General features: G+C 34.5%; 1 protein-coding gene across 1 annotated transcript in view; it reads left to right on the top strand.

The window, feature by feature from the left end:
• Positions 1 to 22,780, top strand: part of Kcnn2 (potassium calcium-activated channel subfamily N member 2) — a 422,891-nt gene that overhangs the window by 146,375 nt on the left and 253,736 nt on the right. The window contains exon 2 of the mRNA XM_046465845.2: positions 12,222 to 12,307. The gene's annotated coding sequence lies outside the window, so the exon portion shown is untranslated. The remainder of the gene's footprint in view (positions 1 to 12,221; positions 12,308 to 22,780) is intronic.

Below are 22,780 nucleotides of genomic sequence, written 5' to 3'. Positions count from 1 at the left end.
GAAGCTAAAGATATTCTTAAATTTAAACTCTAGAGAGGTTTCCTGAATACCCACAAACCAAATTGTAGTTGTTACGGATAGTAAGAAGAGCAAAGAAGTGAATATTTTATGCCTCAGTTATCAGGATTGTATTCTCTAATACACCCTTGACCTCAAGAGCTTTAAGAGTCCTCACTTAGACACCTAGCAGCTCTATGCTTTGTTCACCAAATGCAAGAGCCTTTTGCTCTGGCAAAAATGGAGTGTTTAAGGCATTAATAATTGGGACATCCAGACACAATGGTGCAAGCCTATAATCCCAGTGACTTGGGAGGCTGAGACAGGAAAATCACAAGTAATCAAACCAGCTTCAGCAACTTAGTGAGTCCTTGTCTTAAAGTAAAAAATAAAAAGGGCTGGGGATATAGCTCAGTGGTAAAGCAACCCTGGATTAGATTCTTCATACAAAAAAAAAAAAAGATAATTGAGACATTGATAGATGACTTTATTCAGAGTGTTATTTTCTGTGTAGACAGAAGATAATTCCATGAACTATTTTTACCCTTTTATACATTTTCTGACAGCTATCAGGGCACATTACTCCTCCATATTGATTTTAGTTGGGCTTCATGTTGAATTTTTAATTCAATTAATTTCAATTCAATGTTAAACTTTTATTAAAAGGTATTAAACATTAATTTTATATTTAAATATAAAATACCTAACATTATTAAGATATGAAATAAATCTTATATTAATATGTTATGTAGTCATTAAGTTTTTAAATATATATATCTTTTACTTAACATGATAATTATATTAGTTATAATGCTAATGATGAAAAAATATAGTAAAACCATTTTAGAAAATTTTAAAGTTCTTATTTCTGTTCAAATATCAATCATGTTTAATTTAATCCTAACTATGTAATGAAATATTATTTATCCTATTAAAAGAGGGGAACATGATACATGCTATAATACTGCCAAAACTTGAAAACAGTATGCTCAGTCTTAGAAATCAGTCACAAAAGACTGAATAGTATATAATTCCATTCATATAAAATGCCCATAGGCATTTTTGGAGGCAAATTTTGGGAGACAGAAAGTAAATTAGTGTCTGCCTGGGGCTGAGCCACATCCCTAGCTCTTCGTTTCTTTTTTATTTTGAGACAGGGTCTTGCTAAATTGCTCAGGGCCTCAATAAGTTGCTTAGGTTGGCTTTGAACTTGTGTTCCTCCTGTGTTAGCCTCCTGAACTGCTGGAATTACAGGCATAAGCCACTGTGCCTGGTTGGAGTTCCTTTTTATGGCAATGAAATATTCTAAAGTTGATTGTGGTGATTTTTGAAAAACCTTGTGAGTATACCAGTAATTAACTAATTATATACTTAAGTGCATAAATCTAACATTATACAACTTTTAACTTAAAAAATATGATAACACTTTATCTTCAGTCTACTTAATCTCTTAGTATGAAGCCTAAGAGGATGAGATATGCTCATGCAAAGACTGAAGGCATGTTAACTTTCATAAGCAGTTCTTGCAGAATCTATTAGACAATAGGCTTCAGAAGATCAAAATGACGGGTGAGGCATCAACATAAGGACACGTGATAACCATTAAGTGCATGTTTAACTTTGTTAGTAATACTAAATAATTGTTATAAAGAAGATGATCCAATATATGATCCAATTTTCCAAAGGGCTCCAGTTGATCCCTTTGGTCCTGGCCTAGTTGATCCTAGTGATCCTTTCACTATCAAAACTTTCTTGATTTAGATGACAAGTTATATACATGTCCACATAATAGTATATACAAAGTCTACTTGTTCTAACAATGTAGATACAATATAACTAATTAACAAGGGTCACAAATTGGATAAGTTTACAAAAAGTAGGGTTATGTCTATTAATTGCCTTTGAGATAGTTTGGGTGGTTAAAGGATATTCATTTAATTAGACTCTGGGCAGATACAAGAGGGAAAAGAAGAAAAGATTACTGATTTTAGAATTGAAAACTTCTTATTGTTTTGATCCTCTGCTCTCAAAGCTATCAGAAATTCCTTTGTCTCCATGATTGATTCGATTCAGGTCTTCCCATATCAGTGGTTCTTCTCATCTTTCCACTCACTCATATTTTATGACATCAGGTGATGCATTATGACGAAGGTCTGCTGCAGATGTGGTCCATGGGTTTTTGTCCTACTTGTTCCTTCTTAAAGGGGAACTCCAGGATTTGCAGTATAGACTGCAAACTCATCTTCCTAGAATTCCTCCAGCTAATACATTGCTCTCTAGCTTAGTTTACTTTTTTCTTTCTTTTTCCCCCTTTTATTCAGCACATCCTCCAATATATTACCAAGAAATAGTTTGGGGGAGGTTTTGATTTGTTTTTATTATTTATAATTTGCATTTTTAAAATGTCTTTATTTCACCCTCACATTTGCTGGGTAGTTCAGCTAAGTAGAGACTGCTGGTTGAAAATCCATTTTCCTGAAAATGTTGACTACATTTTATCTCCCAGGAGTAGTTGGGTTTTCTGTTGTTGTGATCTTTCACTTGTTGTATATCATTTGTCTTATTTTTGCTGTTGGTCTTGTTGTTCTCTAAAAGTTTTAAGGATTTCCTTCTGGCTCCACAGTAATTTTCATTATTCTCAGAATAGAGAGAATAAGATGGAAGTACAATAGTGTCTTAAGATAGCACAGGTAGTAGCTGTACCAGATGTATTGAGCCCAAGTTTGATGCTCTTGTTCTTAGTACTGAACTGCTTCACAAGGAAGAGTTAAAATTGATAGTTGCAAATAACACTGCAAGTCTCAACAGTGCTAACTTTGATGGAACGTTTACCCAGTCCCTGTGCTAAGCACTTTGCATGGTTTATCTAATTTCATCCTCACAAGAACCTTGCAAGGCAGGTTTTGTTTCTGTCCCCAGTATACAGATGAGAAAGCTGAGCTAAGAAAAGTGCACAAAGTAAGAGAACCTTCTAAGCAAATAGTGTCAGGACCCCAGACCAGGGTTCAGCAAACCTTTCCTTCAAAGGGGTGGTTAGTAAATATTTGAAGTTTTGTGGACCGCACAGTCTCTTTTGCAGTTACTCAGGTCTGCCATTGAAGCTGAAAACAGTGTCTTAAAAAAAAAAAAAAAAAAAAGAACATGGTTATTTCAGTAAAATTTTGTTTACAAAAGTAGATGATGGTCTGGATTTGGCCTGTGGGCCATACTTTGTCCACATTTGCCTTAGGCAGTATTAAAAAAACAGTAAAACTTGAAGCTAAATTCTGATCCAGCCAGAAACATTATTAATTCTGATACTAAGTAAATACCCAAGAAAAGCACAGACATTTCTAAGTCTCAAATGCTGTCTATCTAGGAAATTGACTAAGAAGAATAGAAAGTTGACCACGATATTGGCAGATTCTAGTAACCCCTATGCTCAGAGAAATGGCAGACTCCCCACAGCTCCTGCTGCTTCTGTCCCTGCTCATTACTCTGCTCTTCTGGGTTCCTTCCTATGGGTCAGATGTCTGCTTTCAAAGAATGAGATAATGAAAATGGATTAATGGCACCAAAATCCAGCATTTGTGATTTGGACACGGTGAGGCTACAACTGGCACACCTTTCAGTTCTCCCATTCCATAACAGAAACAACAACAACTTTCTCTGAGGGAAAATTCTGAAAGCAACCTTCATGTTCACAAAAAGAATAATTCAGTAAAGCCATCAACAACTAAGTTTTATGTCACAGCCACACAGTTTTGGTAACAAGAAGCAGATGGCATATTTGGTTCCACATGAATAATATGGGTATTCTTCATCTGGAACCAAGATCAGAAGAAACATTTACTTATCACCTCTGCATAAGCAAGAGCTTAAGAAGGAAGAGGAATGTACTGGTTCAGTGACAGATTTTTGCTTTGCCAAAAGTCTAACTTGGGTAGACTTAATGAAGTATTTCCATTTTTCAAAAGGACTTGTTTCACAGTTTATCTTTGTATTGTATAGAAAGCCAGAAAGATAGCAATCATTTAAGATTTTATTCCTACTAGGGTGTAGACTTGTCAGCTGTAACCAGGAGCTGAGGCTCAGGATAGACACTATAATCACTTTTTATCTTCCCTGCCACAGTGAATAAGAACAAAATTTCTAAAGGGTGATTTTAAAGTGGAAAATGTACTTTATATTCAGCTGGGAGAAAGAAACCGATCGCTAGATAAAGAATAGCAAGAGAGAGTTGCTTTTCTTCATTGTGAAACATATTCCTTATGCTCAGTAACACAAAACCCTTTCAGCATGATTATGGACTAACACTCTGGGACAGGAAGAAACCATGCATCTCTCCTGGCTTTGAAAAATAGCCCAGTCTTCTTGCTACAGTTAAGTCAACAAATCAGTTCAGAAGCCAAGACACAAGTCAGACCTCCCTTTGCCTTGAGTCACTCTCTCTGTATATTAAAATTTCTTGTACATGTTTCTGCATCAATATGTCCTGGATCCTCTACTTCTGGGCAGAGGCGAGGGGGGCAAGAATAGATTGTTCTTTCCTCACCAACTGCAGGTCACTGTAGCCTTCATATGATTTGGAACTAGCTCTGTTTAGAAGCTAGAAGGTATTTTTGCACCTTTACGTTAGAAAGTTTGCCTTTGAATGTTCCTTCTTGGGCCAAAAAATTTCAGCAATTTTAGTATCTAGAATATGATTAAGATAAATAAGTTCTAGAACTCCACCACCTAAATTTAGAAGCAATTTTTTTTAAATTAACTAGAATTAACTAGTCTGTTATCTAAATTCTGCTCAGGGATAAATGTAACATTTTTTAAAAAATTAATAAAAATAATTCATCTATATCTTTGAAAAGAATGTTAGGTTTGGTCTGATGAATTTACTTTAGCTAGGATTCTCCACTTTAAGTAGTTTTCAAATATTTTTAATATAATGACTCACTTGTTTTTTTAACCAAAGCTTTCTTGTTTCTCCCATGTGTCCAACACTACTACATCCAGAACTTTTTTTTTAAGGTTTATAATTTTAATAATTTGAGGAAAAGAAAAAGAAAAACAAAAAAAAAATACTCATTTTCTCAGTTTTGGTCTGAGTGGAAGCTGCACTCATATAGTATATAGGTTGGGCTCTGATGGGAGACAATTGACATTAGCACAGAGCTCTGCATTTAGTCAGAAATGTAGGTGCTCAACCGATTTGAATCTGTTTTTAACACCTTGAGAAAACATGTTGGTGGATCTCAAAATGTTGTTCCTGAAACAGTATACACTTGAGCAGGGCCTCTCAATGTGGTTTTGAAACATGTAAATTAGAATTTTTTAACTAAAATAATTGGGATGGTATCTATTGGTACAAAAACAACATTTTACAAAATATAATACCCATATATCATTACAAAGGAAAAATTCTTAGTAAAAACTCTTTAGTCATAGAAGCTTTCTCAATGTGATAAAATATGTATAAAAAAAAAAAACCTGGGTTGGGGTTCTGGCTCAGTGGTAGAGTGCTTGCCTCATATGTGCGGGACCCTGGGTTCGATCCTCAGCAGCGCATAGAAATGAATAAGTGAAATAAAGGTGTTGTGTCCAACTACAACTAAAAAATAAATATTCAAAAAAAATCCTACAACTAAAATCATATTGAAAGCATTCCCACTAATATCAGAGACAAGGTAAGGTCATTCCTCTCAACACTCCTCTTCAACCTCTTGATGTAACTACTGGCTTATGCAATAAGACAAGAAAAGGAAATAAGTGTACAGTTTGTGAAGGAAGAAATAAGATGTTCTTTGTTCACTGGTGACATGATCATCTATGCAGAAAATCCAAAAGAATTAGTTAAACACAAACAAAAACTCTCAGAACTAATAAGCACTTGTAGGGGAATTCCAGCATATGGGTTAATGTACAAAAGCCAATTGCTTTCCTACATACCGTCAATGAATAAATGAAATTTAAAATATAATATCATTTACATTATTATCCAATAAATAAAATAATTATGTATAAACTTAACATAATATGTATAAGACCTACATGAGGAAATCTGTACAATTCTAGTATAGAAATAAAAAGAACTATCCAGGCATGGTGGCCCATGCCTATAATCCCATCGGCTTGGGAGGCTGAGGCAGGAGGATCATGAGTTCAAACCCAGCCTCAGCAAAAGCAAGGTACTAAGCAACTCAGTGAGATCCTGTCTCTAAATAAAAATACAAAATATGGCTGGGGATGTGGCCCAGTGGATGAGTGCCCTGAGTTTAATCCCTGGTACTCCCTCACCCCTGCCAAAGTAAAGGAAATAAAAAGAACTAAATAAATGGGGACATATAAAATAATCATGAACGAGAAAACAGTACTATTAAAATGTCAATCAACTTGACTTAGTGATCCCAGTTTTACGGACACCACCAAATTAATTCTAAAGTTTATATGGAGAATCAAATTCCGTAATAATAATTCATTTCCATGATTATACTGAAGAAGAACAAAGTTGAAAGACTGACATTACCCAATTTTAAGACATATTGTAAAGCTATAGTAACAAAGTCACTGTAGGATTGGCCAATGAATAGGTGAACAAATCAATAGATCAGACTGAAGAGCCTAGACACAGACACATATAAATATAGTCAGCTGATCTTTGACACAGGAGGAAAGGCAATAAAATGTAGCAAAAATACTCTTTTCAATAAATATGTTGGAAAAATTGGACATCAACATGCAAAACCATGAGTCTAAACACGTACCTTATGCCTTTTACCAATATTAACTTACAATGAATCACAAATCTAAATGTAAAATGTAGAATATAATAGGAGAAAATTTATTAACCTTTAGTATGTTGATAGTTTTTAGATACAATACTAAACACATGCTCCATGAAGGAAAGAAGTAATAAGCTGTACTTCATTAAAAATTAAAATTTATGCTCTGCAAAAGAAACTTTCAGAATAAAAATTTAAGCCACAGACTAGTAGAAAATATTTTCAAGATACATTTATTGAAGGACTGTTCTCAAAAATGTAAGAAAAACCACTTAACATGCAGCAGTAAGAAAACAACCCAATTTAAAAATGGGCAGAAGTCCTGAAAAATACCTCACCAATGAAAATTGAGATGGAAAATAAACTTATTCAAAATGCTTCACATCATATTTCATCAGGGAAATGCGAATTAAAACAACAATGAAATACTACTGCATACCCATTAGAATGGATAAAATCTAGGAGGCTGACAGCCCCAAAGAGTGACAAAGACATGGAATAACAAGCTCTTTCATTGCTACTGGGAATGCAGAATGGCTCAGTAACTTTAGGAGAAAATTTAGTGGTTTCTTATAAAATCAAACAGTCTTGCCATATGATTCAGCAACCATATTCCTTGGCATTTATCCAAAGAAGTTGAAAATTTATGTCCACACAAAACCTGAAGATAAATATTTTAGGCAGCTCTAGTCTTAATTTCCAAAACTTGGAAGTAACCAAGATGTGTTTTAGTAGGTAAATGGGTAAATAAACTGTGGTACCTCCAGACAATGAAATATTATTCAGCACCACAAAGAAATAAAGTATTAAGTTATTGAAGGACACGGAGGAAACAAATGCATATTATTAAATGAAAAAAGACAATTTTAAAAGGCTGTCTACTTAGAATTCCAGCTACATGGTATTATGGAGAAGGTAAAACTAAGAAGAGGGTTAAAAATATTAGTGATCATCGGGGTTGGAGGGAGAAATAAAAGAATAGGCAGAGCACAGAAGAGTTTCAGGACAGTGAAACTGTTTGATAGTGTAATGATGGGTACAAGTCTTGTCCAAACCCATAAGATGTGCCACACCAAGAATAAATACTAATGTAAACTAAGGATTTGGGTGATAATGCTGAGTCAGTGTTGGTTCAACAATCATAATAAGCATATCACTGTGTTGGGGGATGTTGATAATGGGGAAGACTATGTATATGTTGAGCTAGAGACCACCTGCCTCTCAGTTTTCCTATGAATCTAAAACTACTCTAAAAAATAAAGTCTATTAAAAATATGAGAAAAGGCATGCATAGATAGACTGTCAGGTTCAACAAACTTTTTTTGAAAAGGATCAAATAGTAAATATGTTAGGCTTTGAAGCACACAAATGGTCTGTTTTGCTTGTTCTTTTTCTTTTTTTTTTTTTTTTTTTAATTTTTTATTGTGGGTTGTTCAAAACATTACAAATTTCTTGACATATCATATTCCACACTTTGATTCAAGTGGGTTATGAACTCCCACCTTCACCCCATACACAGATTGCAGATTCACATCAGTTACACATCCATTGATTTACAAATTGCCATACTAGTGTCTGTTGTGCTCCGCTGCCTTTCCCATCATCCACCCTCCCCCCTCCCCACCTCTCCCCTCCCCTCCCCTCCTCTCTCTCTACCCCCTCCACTGTATAACCCTGAGGGTCTCCTTCCATTACCGTGCAATTTACCTTCTCTCTCCCTTTCCCTCCCACCTCTCATCCCTGTTAAATGTTAATCTTCTTCTCCTGTTCTTCGTCCCTACTCTGTTCTTAGTTACTTTCCTTATATCAAAGAAGACATTTGGCATTTGTTTTTTAGGGATTGGCTAGCTTCACTTAGCATAATCTGCTCTAATGCCATCCATTTCCCTGTAAATTCTATGATTTTGTCATTTTTTAATGCAGAGTAATACTCCATTGTGTATAAATGCCACATTTTTTTTATCCATTCGTCTATTGAAGGGCATCTAGGTTGGTTCCACAGTCTTGCTATTGTGAACTGTGCTGCTATGAACATCGATGTAGCAGTGTCCCTGTAGCATGCTCTTTTTAGGTCTTTAGGGAATAGACCAAGAAGGGGAATAGCTGGGTCAAATGGTGGCTCCATTCCCAGCTTTCCAAGAAATCTCCATACTGCTTTCCAAATTGGCTGCACCAATCTGCAGTCCCACCAGCAATGTACAAGTGTACCCTTTTCCCCACATCCTCGCCAGCACTTGTTGTTGTTTGACTTCCTAATGGCTGCCAATCTAACTGGAGTGAGATGGTATCTTAGGGTGGTTTTGATTTGCATTTCTCTGACAGCTAGAGATGTTGAGCATTTTTTCATGTACTTGTTGATTGACTGTATGTCCTCCTCTGTGAAGTGTCTGTTCAGGTCCTTGGCCCATTTGTTGATTGGGTTGTTTGTTCTCTTATTGTCTAATTTTTTGAGTTCTTTGTATACTCTGGATATTAGGGCTCTATCTGAAGTGTGAGGAGTAAAGATTTGTTCCCAGGATGTAGGCTCCCTATTTACCTCTCTTATTGTTTCTTTTGCTGAGAAAAAACTTCTTAGTTTGAGTAAGTCCCATTTGTTGATTCTAGTTATTAACTTTTGTGCTATGGGTGTCCTATTGAGGAATTTGGAGCCCGACCCCACCGACTGTAGATCGTAGCCAACTTTTTCTTCTATCAGACGGCGCATCTCTGATTTGATATCAAGTTCCTTGATCCATTTTGAATTCACTTTTGTGCATGGCGAGAGAAAGGGATTCAGTTTCATTTTGTTGCATATGGATTTCCAGTTTTCCTGTATATCAGCGACAAATCCTCTGAAATGGAAATGAGGACAACCACTCCATTCAAAATATCTTCAAAAAAAATAAAATACTTGGGAATCAACCTAACAAAAGAGGTGAAAGACTTATACAATGAAAACTACAGAACCCTAAAGAGAGAAATAGAAGAAGATCTTAGAAGATGGAAAAATATACCCTGTTCATGGATAGGCAGAACTAACATCATCAAAATGGCGATATTACCAAAAGTTCTCTATAGGTTTAATGCAATGCCAATCAAAATCCCAATGGCATTTCTTGTAGAAATAGAGAAAGCAATCATGAAATTCATATGGAAAAATAAAAGACCCAGAATAGCAAAAACAATGCTAAGCAAGAAGTGTGAATCAGGCGGTATAGCGATACCAGACTTCAAACTATACTACAGAGCAATAGTAACAAAAACAGCATGGTACTGGTACCAAAACAGGCGTGTGGACCAATGGTACAGAATAGAGGACACAGAAACCAATCCACAAAACTACAACTATCTTATATTTGATAAAGGGGCTAAAAGCATGCAATGGAGGAAGGATAGCATCTTGTTCTTTTTCTTTAACAATTATTTCAAAATATGAAAGAATGTTTAGCCAATGGCCCTTATAGTAAGCTGGTGGCAGGTTGGATTAGGTCTATGAGTCCGAAGTTGCTGGTACTGATCTATATAGTTGAAAACACTGATCTTGAAAAAAAAAAATGTTCTGAATGCTAACATTACAAACCAAACCCATAATATATTTTGAGCACTTCTTGGCTTAACAAATAATATGTTCAAAATGTGTACTTGAAATTTCTAATTAAAATAGTATTGTGAATTGACACACTAACTACATCCCTCAGCACTCCAACATAGAAATGCCGGACTGTTATGGTTTGGATGTGAGGTCTCCCCAAAAACCTCACAAGTGAGATAATGCAAGATTTGGAGGAAAAATGTTTGAGTTAGAGCCTTAACCTAATAAATGAATTAATCCTTGATGGGATTAACTGAGTGGCAACTGGAAGCAGGTAGGGTGTGGTTGGTGGAAGTGGCTCATTGGGGGTGCAGCTATGGGAAATATATTGTGTATCTGGAGAGTGGAGTCTCTCTCTCCTCCCTCCCCCTCTCTCTCTTCTGATCATTCTGTGAGCTGCTTCCCTCTGCCACACTCTTCTACCATGATGTTCTGCCTCACCTAGAGCAAGGAATGGAGCTGGTATTCTTTGGACTAAGACCTCTGAAACCATGAACCTTCAAAAAATCTTTTCCTCCTCTACAGTGGTTCTGGTTGGGTATTTTAGTCACAGCAGTGAAAAAGCTGCCTAAAACATGGACCAAATATTTTAAAATAAATATTTAAAATATCCAGATGTTTTCTCACTATGACAGTGAGCAAAAGAAGAAAGAGAAAATCTTACCAAAGAAGATGAAAATAAAATTCATAAAAATGGCCAACAAATTCAACAGCAGATGAATTATCATCCAAAGATAATCAAATATTAAAGCAGAATTCCAAAAGGGATTCTTAAGAAGTTTTGAGCTGGGCAGGGTGGTATATACCTGTAATCCTAACAGCTCAGGTAGGAGGATCACAAGGTTAAAGCCAGTTTCAGCAATTTAATAAGACCCTATCTCAAAATAAAAAACCAAAAAGGGCTGAGATGTGGTGTAGTGGGTAAGTTCCTTCGGGTTCAATCCCTGGTACCATACAAAGAAAAAGAATAAGAAGATGATCACAAAGTTTGGACATCCTAAAGGGGATACAGGAATAAATAACATTCCTAGAAAAAAGAAATCACAAAATATAAACACACAAATAAGAGGAAACCAAAAAAGAACCAATTAGAGATCCGGGTATTGAAAATTATGGTCACTTTTAAATTACCAGCCAAGTACAGTTAAAGAAATAACAAATTAACAAAGAAGACCCAGGACAGGAACTTTAAAATATGAAAGTGAAGATCCAGGTAAGAAGATCAGTTGAAAATTTCAATATATGTCTAATACATGTTCATAAAAGAAGAAAAGAAGGAAGGGAGGAGGAGAGAAAGAAAAAGAGGAAAAATCTGAAGAATTAATGGGAAGTTTCTTCTGAGTTAAGGAAAGACATGGATCCTTAGTGATGTAGGTGGTAAATATTAGAAATAAAAACAAATTCAGTGGTGCTTAGATTACAGTGTCACCATGACCCCATATGGCATTTTTACATGAGATAGAAATTGATGTCCTCTCACAGTTGTACTTTAATTTCAGGACCTAAGTGAGGGGTCCATGTTCTGGTTTTATGGTTCTACTAGCTTCCTTAGCCATATTCCTTCATACAGGATAAGAATTTTATAACCATACATGGTACAGCTCTGGTAAAATAGGAGATGTGTGTGTATATATATGTATGTATATATATACATACATATATATGTATATACATATATATGTATATATATAAAAAATTATCTACACACTAACAACAATCTGATTGTATTTTTTTAAATTAATGATATACATGCTAGAAGATAATGGGATTAAAACGTTAAATGCTGAAGAATAAGAACTAGACCTGAGACTTTCTATACAAGACTAAATTGACATTCAAGAATGAGAATAAAATGTAGAAATTTTGGACAAAGACTAATAAAATCTATCCCTTAACAGATTCTTGCTGAGAGAAATACAAAAGGATGGACTCCAGCAAAAGAAAAAGTGAATCCAAGGAATGGAGTGGGATATGAACAATAGTGGTAAGTACAAAATAGTAGAAAAATATGTGCAGTTAATTCTAATGTAAAAGGTGATCTTACTGAAAAAAAAAATGTTCAAGTTAGATCAGCTCAATTTATTTCAATTGAACTCTCTTCTCTGCCTGTGGTTTCAACTATTTTCAGCTTAGTGATTCAAAAAAATTTTTTTAGTTGTTGATAGAAATTTTTTTAATGTATGTTATATGTGGTGCTGAGAAATGAACCCAGTGCCTCACACATGCTAGGCAAGCACACTACCACTGAGCAACAATCCTAGCCCCCTTAGTGATTTTTTTTCAACCATTAACTGCCTTTTTAAATGATAGTCAACTACCACTACACTAACAAAATGTAATAGGTACTTTAAAAGTTTTCCTAAGTGAATAAAAGTCTTCTCATATAAATTTTAGAATAGTTTCTGATGAGAGCATTTTATTTTTCATTTTTTTGGTACCAGGAATTAAACCCAGAGGGGCTTAACCATTGAGCTACATCCCTAGCTTTTATTTTTTAATTTGAGACAGGGCCTTGCTAAGTTGCTGAGGCTGGCTTTGAATTTGTGATCCTCCTGCCTCAGCCTCCTGAGTTGCTGGGATTATAGGTGTGTGCCACCGAGTCCAGTGAGACAGCATTTTGATGGGATCAAGAATCAGAAAGTATGTTTTAGTTTGGGTTCTGCCTTTCATCAATCTCTGTTCTGAAACACACTTCTTCAGCTTCTTTAGCTTCAGTTTTCTTATCTGAAACCAAAGATGATGTTACAAATCTTGGTGATGTTAAACAAGATAATATACAGGATTGTACAGTGTGTTTGAGATGTTTATTTCTTTTTCCCTTACATTTGTTACCATCCAGTGCCAGATAAGTATTTGATGCTTCAGTGAAAATATATGCAAGACAAAAATGAAAAAAACAATTTGCAAAGCCTCTTCAAATCTGGATTTCCTTTCAAAAATTTAACTAAGGAACAAAAAGGGGAAATGAGAGAGACTAGAGAAAATCTAATGACCTAGGCCTTAGATTTAGAGCAGAAATCTGCCTAGGCACACTGTTCTAAAGGCATCCTCAAAAACATTTTTATGACATGATTGTCACTTAAAACTACCAGAAAAGTAGGGGCCACTCAGACAAGCAGTGGACATCAAAATAGAAAAGGAATTGAGTACTTGAAATGCTTTGGAGCTGTATTTGATTATGAAATCAGGAATTGAGTAATTAGTGAGTTGAAATGGTAACAACAATGCTCAAAAATGACAAAATTGATTTGCCCTCTATCTCAACGTGCAAATAAAGCAAAAATTAAGTTCTTTTGAAAAACTGTGAGATATACTGTCTTCCTGGATGGGAATGTTAATTCTCTCCAAATTAATTTATGGGCCTAGCCCAATTCCAATGCGGAGAATCATATCTTATGTGTGTTCTTACCAGAGAACAGTGATTTAAAAAAAAAGTTGTATTTAAAAATATGTTATCATATCTACCTTTTAAAGAACTCATGGCAAAATTCAAAGAACAATTTGGTGGCAGTGGTGTGTGTGAGAATGGTCTTCAGTAGATTTCTCTGTTAGGTCCTTGAAGAAATCTTACGTTAAAAAATGACTTCTTGGGCTGGGTTGTGGCTCAGTAGCAGAGCACTTGCCTAGCACTCATGAGGCACTGGGTTCAATCGTCAGCACCACATAAAAACAAATAAATAAAAATAAAGATATTGTGTCCATCTACAATTAAAAAATATTTTTAAAAATGACTTCTTGGTTCTGTCTTCACAATGGTAACAAAAAGATGGTTCATGGTTGAAAAGGAGAAGCATATATTTTTAAAGGTAAAGTTATTACTTAAATACTCTTTCAGGATATATCCCTTAGTTATTTTTTATATGGAGCAGTCAGATATTAACCCCCACACATATAGCCTACAAGCATTTTCTGTGACTTGTCTGTACTGATGCCCTTTTATTTATTTAGAGCAGCCTCAGAGATGGCCCGGCTGCTCCACCCTGCTGGCAACTCATCATCTTGGCAGAGAAAGGGTAATAATCCTCTTTCACTTCTGCTCCACACCCAACCTGCCAATCATCCATTGGGTACAGTTATACTGGCCCTAATGTGTAAGGTTGTTCACTTAATGTTTTGATTAAGCTGGAAAGACAGAGCTTCTTAACCATATTCTCACAGTTGTCATGTCTTAGTAAGACATCAGTGTTTGGTGAAACAAGTGGTCCTGTTCTCAGAATTGGTATTTACTGTGTACTTCCTTGCAAAGTCAGCTATGAAAAAGTTCAGGTCATGTGTTTTTTGTGTTACCATTTCAACTGTAGTTTTTGATAATTAAAACTGGTGGTGTGGAGTCAAAGACTTAATCATTAAGGATGAATGTTGGGGCTCGTAATCTGGATAGCAGTTCCTTCTGCTTTTGCGTCTTCTACCTCTCTGACTCCTAAGAGTCAATGTTATTCATTGATTTTCTAAAAAAAAAAAAACCTAATAAAAATCCAGTCATTTTTTTTTTTGCTCAATTTTGTTACCTATGTAAACAAAGAAGGAGGTGTCATTTAGATCAAGAATTAAAGAAATATAAACACCTGGGCATAATTATACTTCCATTAATAACTGTTTGAAATGAGCAGTTTTGTAGACCTGGATAGAAAAATAACCCATGCTACAGGAATGAAAATATTTTCAAAGGCATACGATGGAATTTCTGGTATTTTGAAGTGTCCAAAATTTTATTTGGTGAAGTCTCGTGGAAATGGTTTTATTTACCTTTTCAAAGTCATCTCGAACTGACTGCTTTGAAATTAAGAGAAAGGAGAGGACTCATGCCTGTTTTTCTTTAACCATATTTCAAAATATTTCAATATATAACATAAATAAAATTTAATGATAATTTTCACATGCAATAAAATTATTGATATCATTTAGATAGTAAGACAGGAATGTTTTTGGACCCTCAAAGGCAGTCACTATTGATAGAAGTATGCATACAGAGTCCAGTTAGGACTTAAAAAAACATAGCAATTGTTTTTAAAAGAGAAATGTAATACAGTTGTCAGCCAGGAATTAAAAATCTGGGGAAAAAAAAGAGAGATCGAGATTAAGAGTTAAAGAAATATAAACATAAGTTTCTCACAGAGCACATATAGGACTGGGGAAATAAAAGGAAGAGATTAGGCTTTTTAACATTTAGAAGACCGGATAAGGGACTTGAAGGGTCTGGACTCCAACTTGTGAGGAGGGATGCTGCTGAGTTGGGGTCTCAGGAATGCTATAAGGTAATGCCTGGGGTGGGACCCAGGCCTTTGAGTCCAGGGCACCAATGAGCTACAGGTGAGGGGGCACAGAGATTCTGGTTCTGTTAGTGTTGGAAAAATCTAGCTGGAATAATTGCACTATTGGAATGTCCAGCAGTTGTCTGGTGAAGCAGTATTCAGTGATGCTGAGAACTGGAAATAAAACTGGACCAGAATTAGCCTAAAAAGAGAATACCCCTTCTCCTATGGTAGCTAGCGTTGCCGCCACGGCCCCCACACCCTCTGCCAGGCTCACACCAAGTACTGTGCATGAGGGGAAAGCGCTCTACCACCAAGCCACATCCCTGCCCTCCTCTACCTTCCAATCTCTCTCTAGTTCCTAGATTCAACTGGCCAAAGAGAACTGTGGCATTTCAGTTCTAGAATCAGAAACCGTGAAGTAGGAAAGAACAAATTTGAAGCTAAATGATGGTAGCTTAATAATAAGCATAGGAGAAAAAGGGGGGGGGGGAGAAAAACTAACAAAACAAAACTTGCTTGGTTTGCTTGCCTTCTATAAAATTATTTCATGAAGCAATGTTCAATACTTTTGTCTTTCCATATTTTTATTATAAGAAACCATTTATTGCACAATGTTTTTCTTGTTAAATTAAATGGTATGTGAAAAGAGAAAACAGTTGTATAAAGATAGCTGGCTAAATACTCACACTGTACTGACAAAAAATCTCATAAAAGTAGATTAAAAGGCATTTTAAAATAATTCATGTTAATTGTGTAATAAAACAACAATTCATGACACAAAGCAATTGGGGGAAACAGATGTATTTCATTGATGAAGAATAATGTTATAAGGTGCAATGCAAAAGAAAGCAAGGGAGTGGCATTGTTCAATGCACATGTGGCACTGGTCCCCAGGTTGCTCCAAGCTGCAAGTCAGTGAATCAAGGAGTGGGTGAGGTGTCTGGGACATTGGGTTCAGTTGTATGTAGGTCATTTGTTCTTTGAGGCCAAGAGCCAGTGAGTCCCTTCTTTTTTCCCCCAGTGGTGCTTGGTAGTAAGTTGTTGTCAAGATAAAGTGATGCATGCAGGTTGTGTGGCCAGGAGAGGCAGTCCCTTGGAAGGATGGTGATACCCAAGAGAAGCATGAAGCTGGGAAGCAGAAGAGTAGCTACCAATGCATCTGGCTTACAGCACACCCTGCCCTTTCCTGAAGCACCTGAGGTAGTGGTCCAAGAAAGTAACAGGCATCCCACATAGTCAAGCACTGATTCAGAAACATCAATAATCAGATAACCAGAGACTACATAAGAAAACATACTCATATGAGAAAGTCACCAAGTTCAAAAGTAGAAGACTGGCTGCCTGAAAAACTTAGTCATTGAATAAACAAAAAAAAAAAAATAAAAATGTTAACACTTGAACTGATATTGAAGAGAGAATATAATATCTATTTAACAGGCAATTTTGGAAAGAAAAATAATATCTTTGTAATTAAATGTGATGGTAGAAATTTGAAGATCTCATTAGTTAGCTTAATGGTAAGTTAGAAACAGCTGATGAGTAGCAAGTCAAGGGTTTCTCCCAGGCAGAGAACAAGACAGAGACTAAAAATGACAGAAAATTTATGTTGTATAGATGATGGGTGGAGAATGTGAAGTATATTTGTCTTCTAAACATTTAAGTACACAGGACAGAAAAGATGAACAGAAGAAGTAATTACAGAAACTATGTATAAAATATTTTTGGCATGAAATACAACACTAGTTATAAATAGGCAGTGGATTAAATAATAAAAGATTCATAATTTTGTATCAGATATATATTCATATATCCTCAGCATACAGAACAATATTTAGCACATAGTAAGGTACTCAATAAATATTAAATGAATAAAAATATAAAAGGGTAAATTTTGAGATCACCAAGGTTAAAGAGAAAAATCTGTACCACCTAGACATAAAAAAAAAAAAACAGGAATTAAATTCAGATTTTTTTAAGATCAATACTAAATGGGTCAAAATTTCAGATTCTGCTTGGTGCGGTGGTGCACGCCTGTAATCCCAGTGGCTTGGGAGGCTGAGGGAGGAGGATCATGAATTCAAAGCCAGCCTCAGCAAAAGTGAGGCATTAAGCAACTCAGTGAGACCCTGTCTCCAATAAAATACAAAATAGGGCTGGGGATGTGGCTCAGTGGTCGAGTGTCCCTGAGTTCAATCCCCAGTACCAAAAAAAAAAAATCAGATTCTGAGGTAAATTGGTTTTGAAACTTAATTCTTATAGTTAGCCACAAACATGTTAGGACTAAGAAACATATTCATCTACAGACTTTGTAAAATATTTAAGTTTGTGGTTTGATGAAACCAAAATGAATTGGAGAGGGACATAGACTGTTTAGAAATAAATGAATAAAAATAAATGAATAAAACATGTAGTTTATTTTGTTTATTTAAAAAATAACAATCTGATATTTTAGTTCTCAAAGATCTCATCAGAAGAAATAATAGGTCAAGGAATGGAGGAAGAGTTGAGGGGGGAACATCAGGGGGAAGAAGAAAAAGCATTTTTGTGTTCTTCAGTAGGGGAATAAAAAATCTACTTAATTTTCACAAAGCGTGTGTAAGAGTGTGTGTGTGTGTGTGTGTGTATGTATGTATAATAAAAGTACCTTGTGTGTATGATCCATGTTTATACTGCAACTTTACACATTTGGAATTATAATTCCCTAAAGGTGAGAAAAATGTATGGAGTGTTTAAGTCAAAAACAATAGTACACAGCTAAGGCTAGAAGAACTAAGTTCCATAAGAGAGAGAGAGAGAGAGAGAGAGAGAGAGAATGAATGTGTGTATACATACATACGCACTTCTACAGATTAAATGTTCTTACAATGCGGTCTATATAAGACTCCAAATACTATGAACATTCTCAGCATGGATAAATACTGTCAAATCTTCTGCAGCAGAGTTTCCCAGTTTATAACAGCAGTTTGTAAAAATGTCCATTTCCCATACCTTCACAGTACTTGATATATAATAAATTAATTTTTTTGTTCAATCTGATCATATCATGCACATAATTTTGCAACTTGATGTTTATTTTAATGATGTGTCTATCTCTTGAGATAAAAAAAAAGGAATATCCAATTCATCATTTTTAAATAGTTGCATAATGTTTCCTAGTGGCTGATATTTATTCAGATTATGCTCATTCTGTTGTCATGTTGTTAAAAGTTGCTGAAAAACTATCCATATGTATAAAAACCTTGATGAGTCGGGTTATATGTGAGTAGGCAACTTTAGCAAATACTATTGCATTTCTTTCACATTGACCTATTCATTTTCCTGAGCACTCACTCCAAAACAATTTTTTTAAAAAAATTTACTTATTACTCTTTGAAAGTTTCTGTTCATTTATTTGTTTCTCTGGTATTTTACTCTCCTCACCTCTAGCATATAAGGCCTTTTAGGTAAGAATCTTGTCTAACCTACTCTATACCCAGTATTTATAGTAGTCAACATGTTATTGAACTAATGAATGCAATTGTGAGTGATAAACATGTGTCTTCCTACCTCCATACCTCTGTTTCTGTTTTGCTCTCTATTGAAAAATGTTACCTGCCATGTTGTATTTACTCTTCAAGTCCAAGTTCCAATTCCTGTTCCTTCATGAAGCATCCTTGGATCTTGATCCCCTTCCCGCAGAAGTGAGTTTCTTCTTTATTCAAGCCTCTACAATACCCTGTACCATAATACTCTGAGCTTGCCCTGTTCTGGTCTCTGTCATAATTACATCATTAGCTGTTTGTACAGCTTTCTTCTCCATAGATGATAACCTCCTTAAAGACAGAGCCCATGTCCATTCAATTTTTTCTGTCCTCCTGAGCACCTATCATTGTGCCATGCACTTGACAGAATTTTTAACTTGATTGAATAATTACATGTACTTTCATCCTTTGAGCAGCAGGCTTAGTGGAGAAATAATGAAATGTGGAACCAGAGGAAAAAAAAATGAAAGTATGAAACCTGGTTCTTTCACCTGTAGCTGTATAATATCATTTTTTATCTGACCTCCCACACCTTTTTCCTTATCTTTAAAGGATTATAATTCCTAATTTTAAAAATTACATTATTAACATGAAACCTAATAAGCCTATAAACATGTGAGGTACACATAAGGAGTTTTTATGACACATAGTTCTTGGAACATATTAGGTAAATTGTTCATTCAGTGGAGATTTGAGTGCCTACTAAGTGCCAGATATTGATGATGATGATGATGATGATGATGATGATGATGATGATGAAGTCCCAAACCTTAGAGTTCTTCTTGATAAAGCTTATAATTTGGGAAAGATAAAAAAAAAAAAAAACAAGGGCATACATGTTCATTTAAGTGGTTTGGAATTCAGATATATACTTTGTTGGAACAATAAAATTCTAGTCTTGAGATAACATTTTAATTTATTAAATCAAATTCTGTCTCAATTGAAAATTAAGCAAATACAAAGCCCCTTCTTAAAATAATCCTCAAAATAAGCTGATGAATGCTTCAATTACTTTTGAAGTTCTGTTAGTTGAAGTAAACAGAATAGATTTATGTCAAGCTTATAGAGTACAAAAGAAAAATTTGAATATTACATTTACTGAACTAATAAAACCAAGTTTACTGATTGTATTTCAAAATTTTAAATGGGGCTGGGGTTGTGGCTCAGTGTAGAGCACTTGCCTAGCACATGTGAGGCACTTGGGTTTGATCCTCAAAATCACATGAAAATAAATAAATAAAATAAGGTATTGTATTTGTCTACAAATAATTTTTTTTAAATTTACATATGTTGTCAGCCAAACAAATTTAAAGATCAGTAGATTTAAAAGGCAGAGCTTTTTACCATCTATTTAATTTTTAAAAAATAAAATTGTGATGTATTCTGTTTCTAGGAGAAAATGTAGTATTATTAATAATTGACAATAGTTAGAACATGTTTTTAAATCAAAACAGAGACCAGGTGGTAGTTTGATGTCTGAAATTGAAATATTAATAATCTTCTTGGAGTTGCTCCATTCCTGGTATATAAATGGAGTTTTTTCACTTGGCTCCTTATTTGGAATCTATATATTCATGATTTTTGGTGTTTCCTTCTTTATTTATTTTATGAGTTCAGAAAGTACAAAACATTATCAATTGCACATGCATTTTTTAAATGTATTTTGGAGTTATACATAAGATTCATATTGTGAGTTTCTTTATTACCCATAAAATTTGTCATTTATGTTTTCTCTTTGCTAGCGTTTTGGTTTTTTGCTTTAAGATATAAAAGACTAACAGCAACAAGTTATCAATTTCATGACACTTTATAGTGCCCCTAATATTTTAAGAACATTAGAATGGGTTGTTTTTTAATATAACAATAAAATAAACTAGAGAAATTAATAATTAATTTTCTCAATTATTTAAGCAATATTGATTATTTAATTAGATTAAATTAAATGATAGAATAAACCTTTAAAAACTTACTGTTATTAAATTTATGAAAATGAATTGGATCCTTTTTCAGAACATTAGGTGAAGATATTTTCCATTATATTATTCATTGCTCATTTTCATATATTATTCCCTGCTAAATTCCTCTCTAGAATTTTAATTTCTAGAAAATGTGTCTAGCTTGTTCTCTTTTATCACTTAATAAACTCTCTGAAATCTCTTTTTGCATTTACTTTTTTGCACTTGTTGTCTAAGAGCTCTCAATTTAATTTAGTATTCAGATAAAGCAGTTGTATTGTCTGTCACTGGCATAGTTATCTCTTCTTTTACCTGAAATATTCTTACTTTTATCTCTATGTTAACTGTTTTGTTTGCTCTGTATTTCTCATGTAAGTTCATGAAATCTTTTTTTTTTAAGTGTTTAAAAACTATTAAAGCTTTTTTTTTCTTAAAACATTCTATTTTTGCCAGGTGCATTGATGTACACCTGTAATCCCAGCTTTTTGGGAGGCTGAGATAGGATAATCACAAATTGGAGGCCTGCCTGGGCAACTTAGTAAGACCCTATTTCAAAATAAAATTTTAAAAAGGAGGGTGCTGGAAATGGAGCAAAGAGGTAAAATACTCCTGGGTTCACTTCCCAGTACTAAAAAAAAAAAAAAAAAAAATTCTATTTGTGACAATTTGATTCAGGAGAGAGATTGGTAAGCAACTAATTCCTATGTAACTAATCCATATATAAGTCATATATATGATATTTATTAATGCAAAAGCAAAGCACAATTAACCATGTTTTGTTCGATAATTAAACCAAGTTTCATTATTGAAAAAATATATGTAATTAGTCTTATAGTGCTAATAAGATATGTAGAAGTGATAGGACCTCTGAAAACATAATAATCTGATGAGAATGAGATAGAGTGAAGTGAGTACTCATGTTAGAGCCTGGGACAAGTGTATGGGAAGAGGCAGAAAGACTGACCCTTGGAAATGAACTTAAGTCTGCAATGTCCTCCCAGCTGCAACATACCTAACAAAGCCCTTTCTCTTTTTCTTGGATTTAATGCCAAGCAAATTAGATAGATATGCCTAAAAGAATATTAGATACATCAAATTGTTTTAATAGATAGACTTAAAAGTGACAAATTGTTCAAATACCTTCATAGAAGTTAAAGAGTTTGACTTGCAACTAAGAAATTGCGTTATTTTGAGACAGACTGGCAATTAATTTGGTCCTTTAATTGTATTTATTTAGGAAAAAGGATTGTGAGGGGTAAGTTTAGATTCTTCATTTCTAAGATATACTGACTCAAGGAGCAGCTATATCCTATTTTTAAAAGTTACCTGAGGAAACTGTTTTATTCTTTGTTTTTAGGTGTCTTCATTTGATGGTAGATGACATTGTGATCAGTTTTGTAGATAGTGGCCACCATGGTTATATTTTTTAGCCTTCTACTTGTAAGATTTTGTTTTCCTTCTTTCTTTCTTTTTTGTTTTGCACTTATTATTCATGTAAATTTTAAGCAATTTCTTGAAAAATGAACCCTTCTGAGAAGCAGTACTCCTAGAGCTTGAATCCAAAGCCATGGAGCATCTAGGAACACAGCCTTCCTCTAATCTACCATCTTGAATCTCTAGAACTTTTCTAACCCAAGTATAAATGAAATTTTCCAGTTATGATTTAAAAACTGACAACTAAGAATTTAGGCTAAACTAATTGGTTCAATTTTACATAATTAGGAAA

The sequence above is a fragment of the Marmota monax genome, unplaced genomic scaffold, assembly GCF_021218885.2.
Source record: "Marmota monax isolate L192 unplaced genomic scaffold, Marmota_monax_Labrador192_F-V1.1 WCK01_AAM20220418_F8-fsc00097, whole genome shotgun sequence".
NCBI classification, from domain to species: domain Eukaryota; kingdom Metazoa; phylum Chordata; class Mammalia; order Rodentia; family Sciuridae; genus Marmota; species Marmota monax.
The sequence above is the reverse complement of the archived record's forward strand: the minus strand, read 5'-3'. Positions and strand labels throughout refer to the sequence as shown.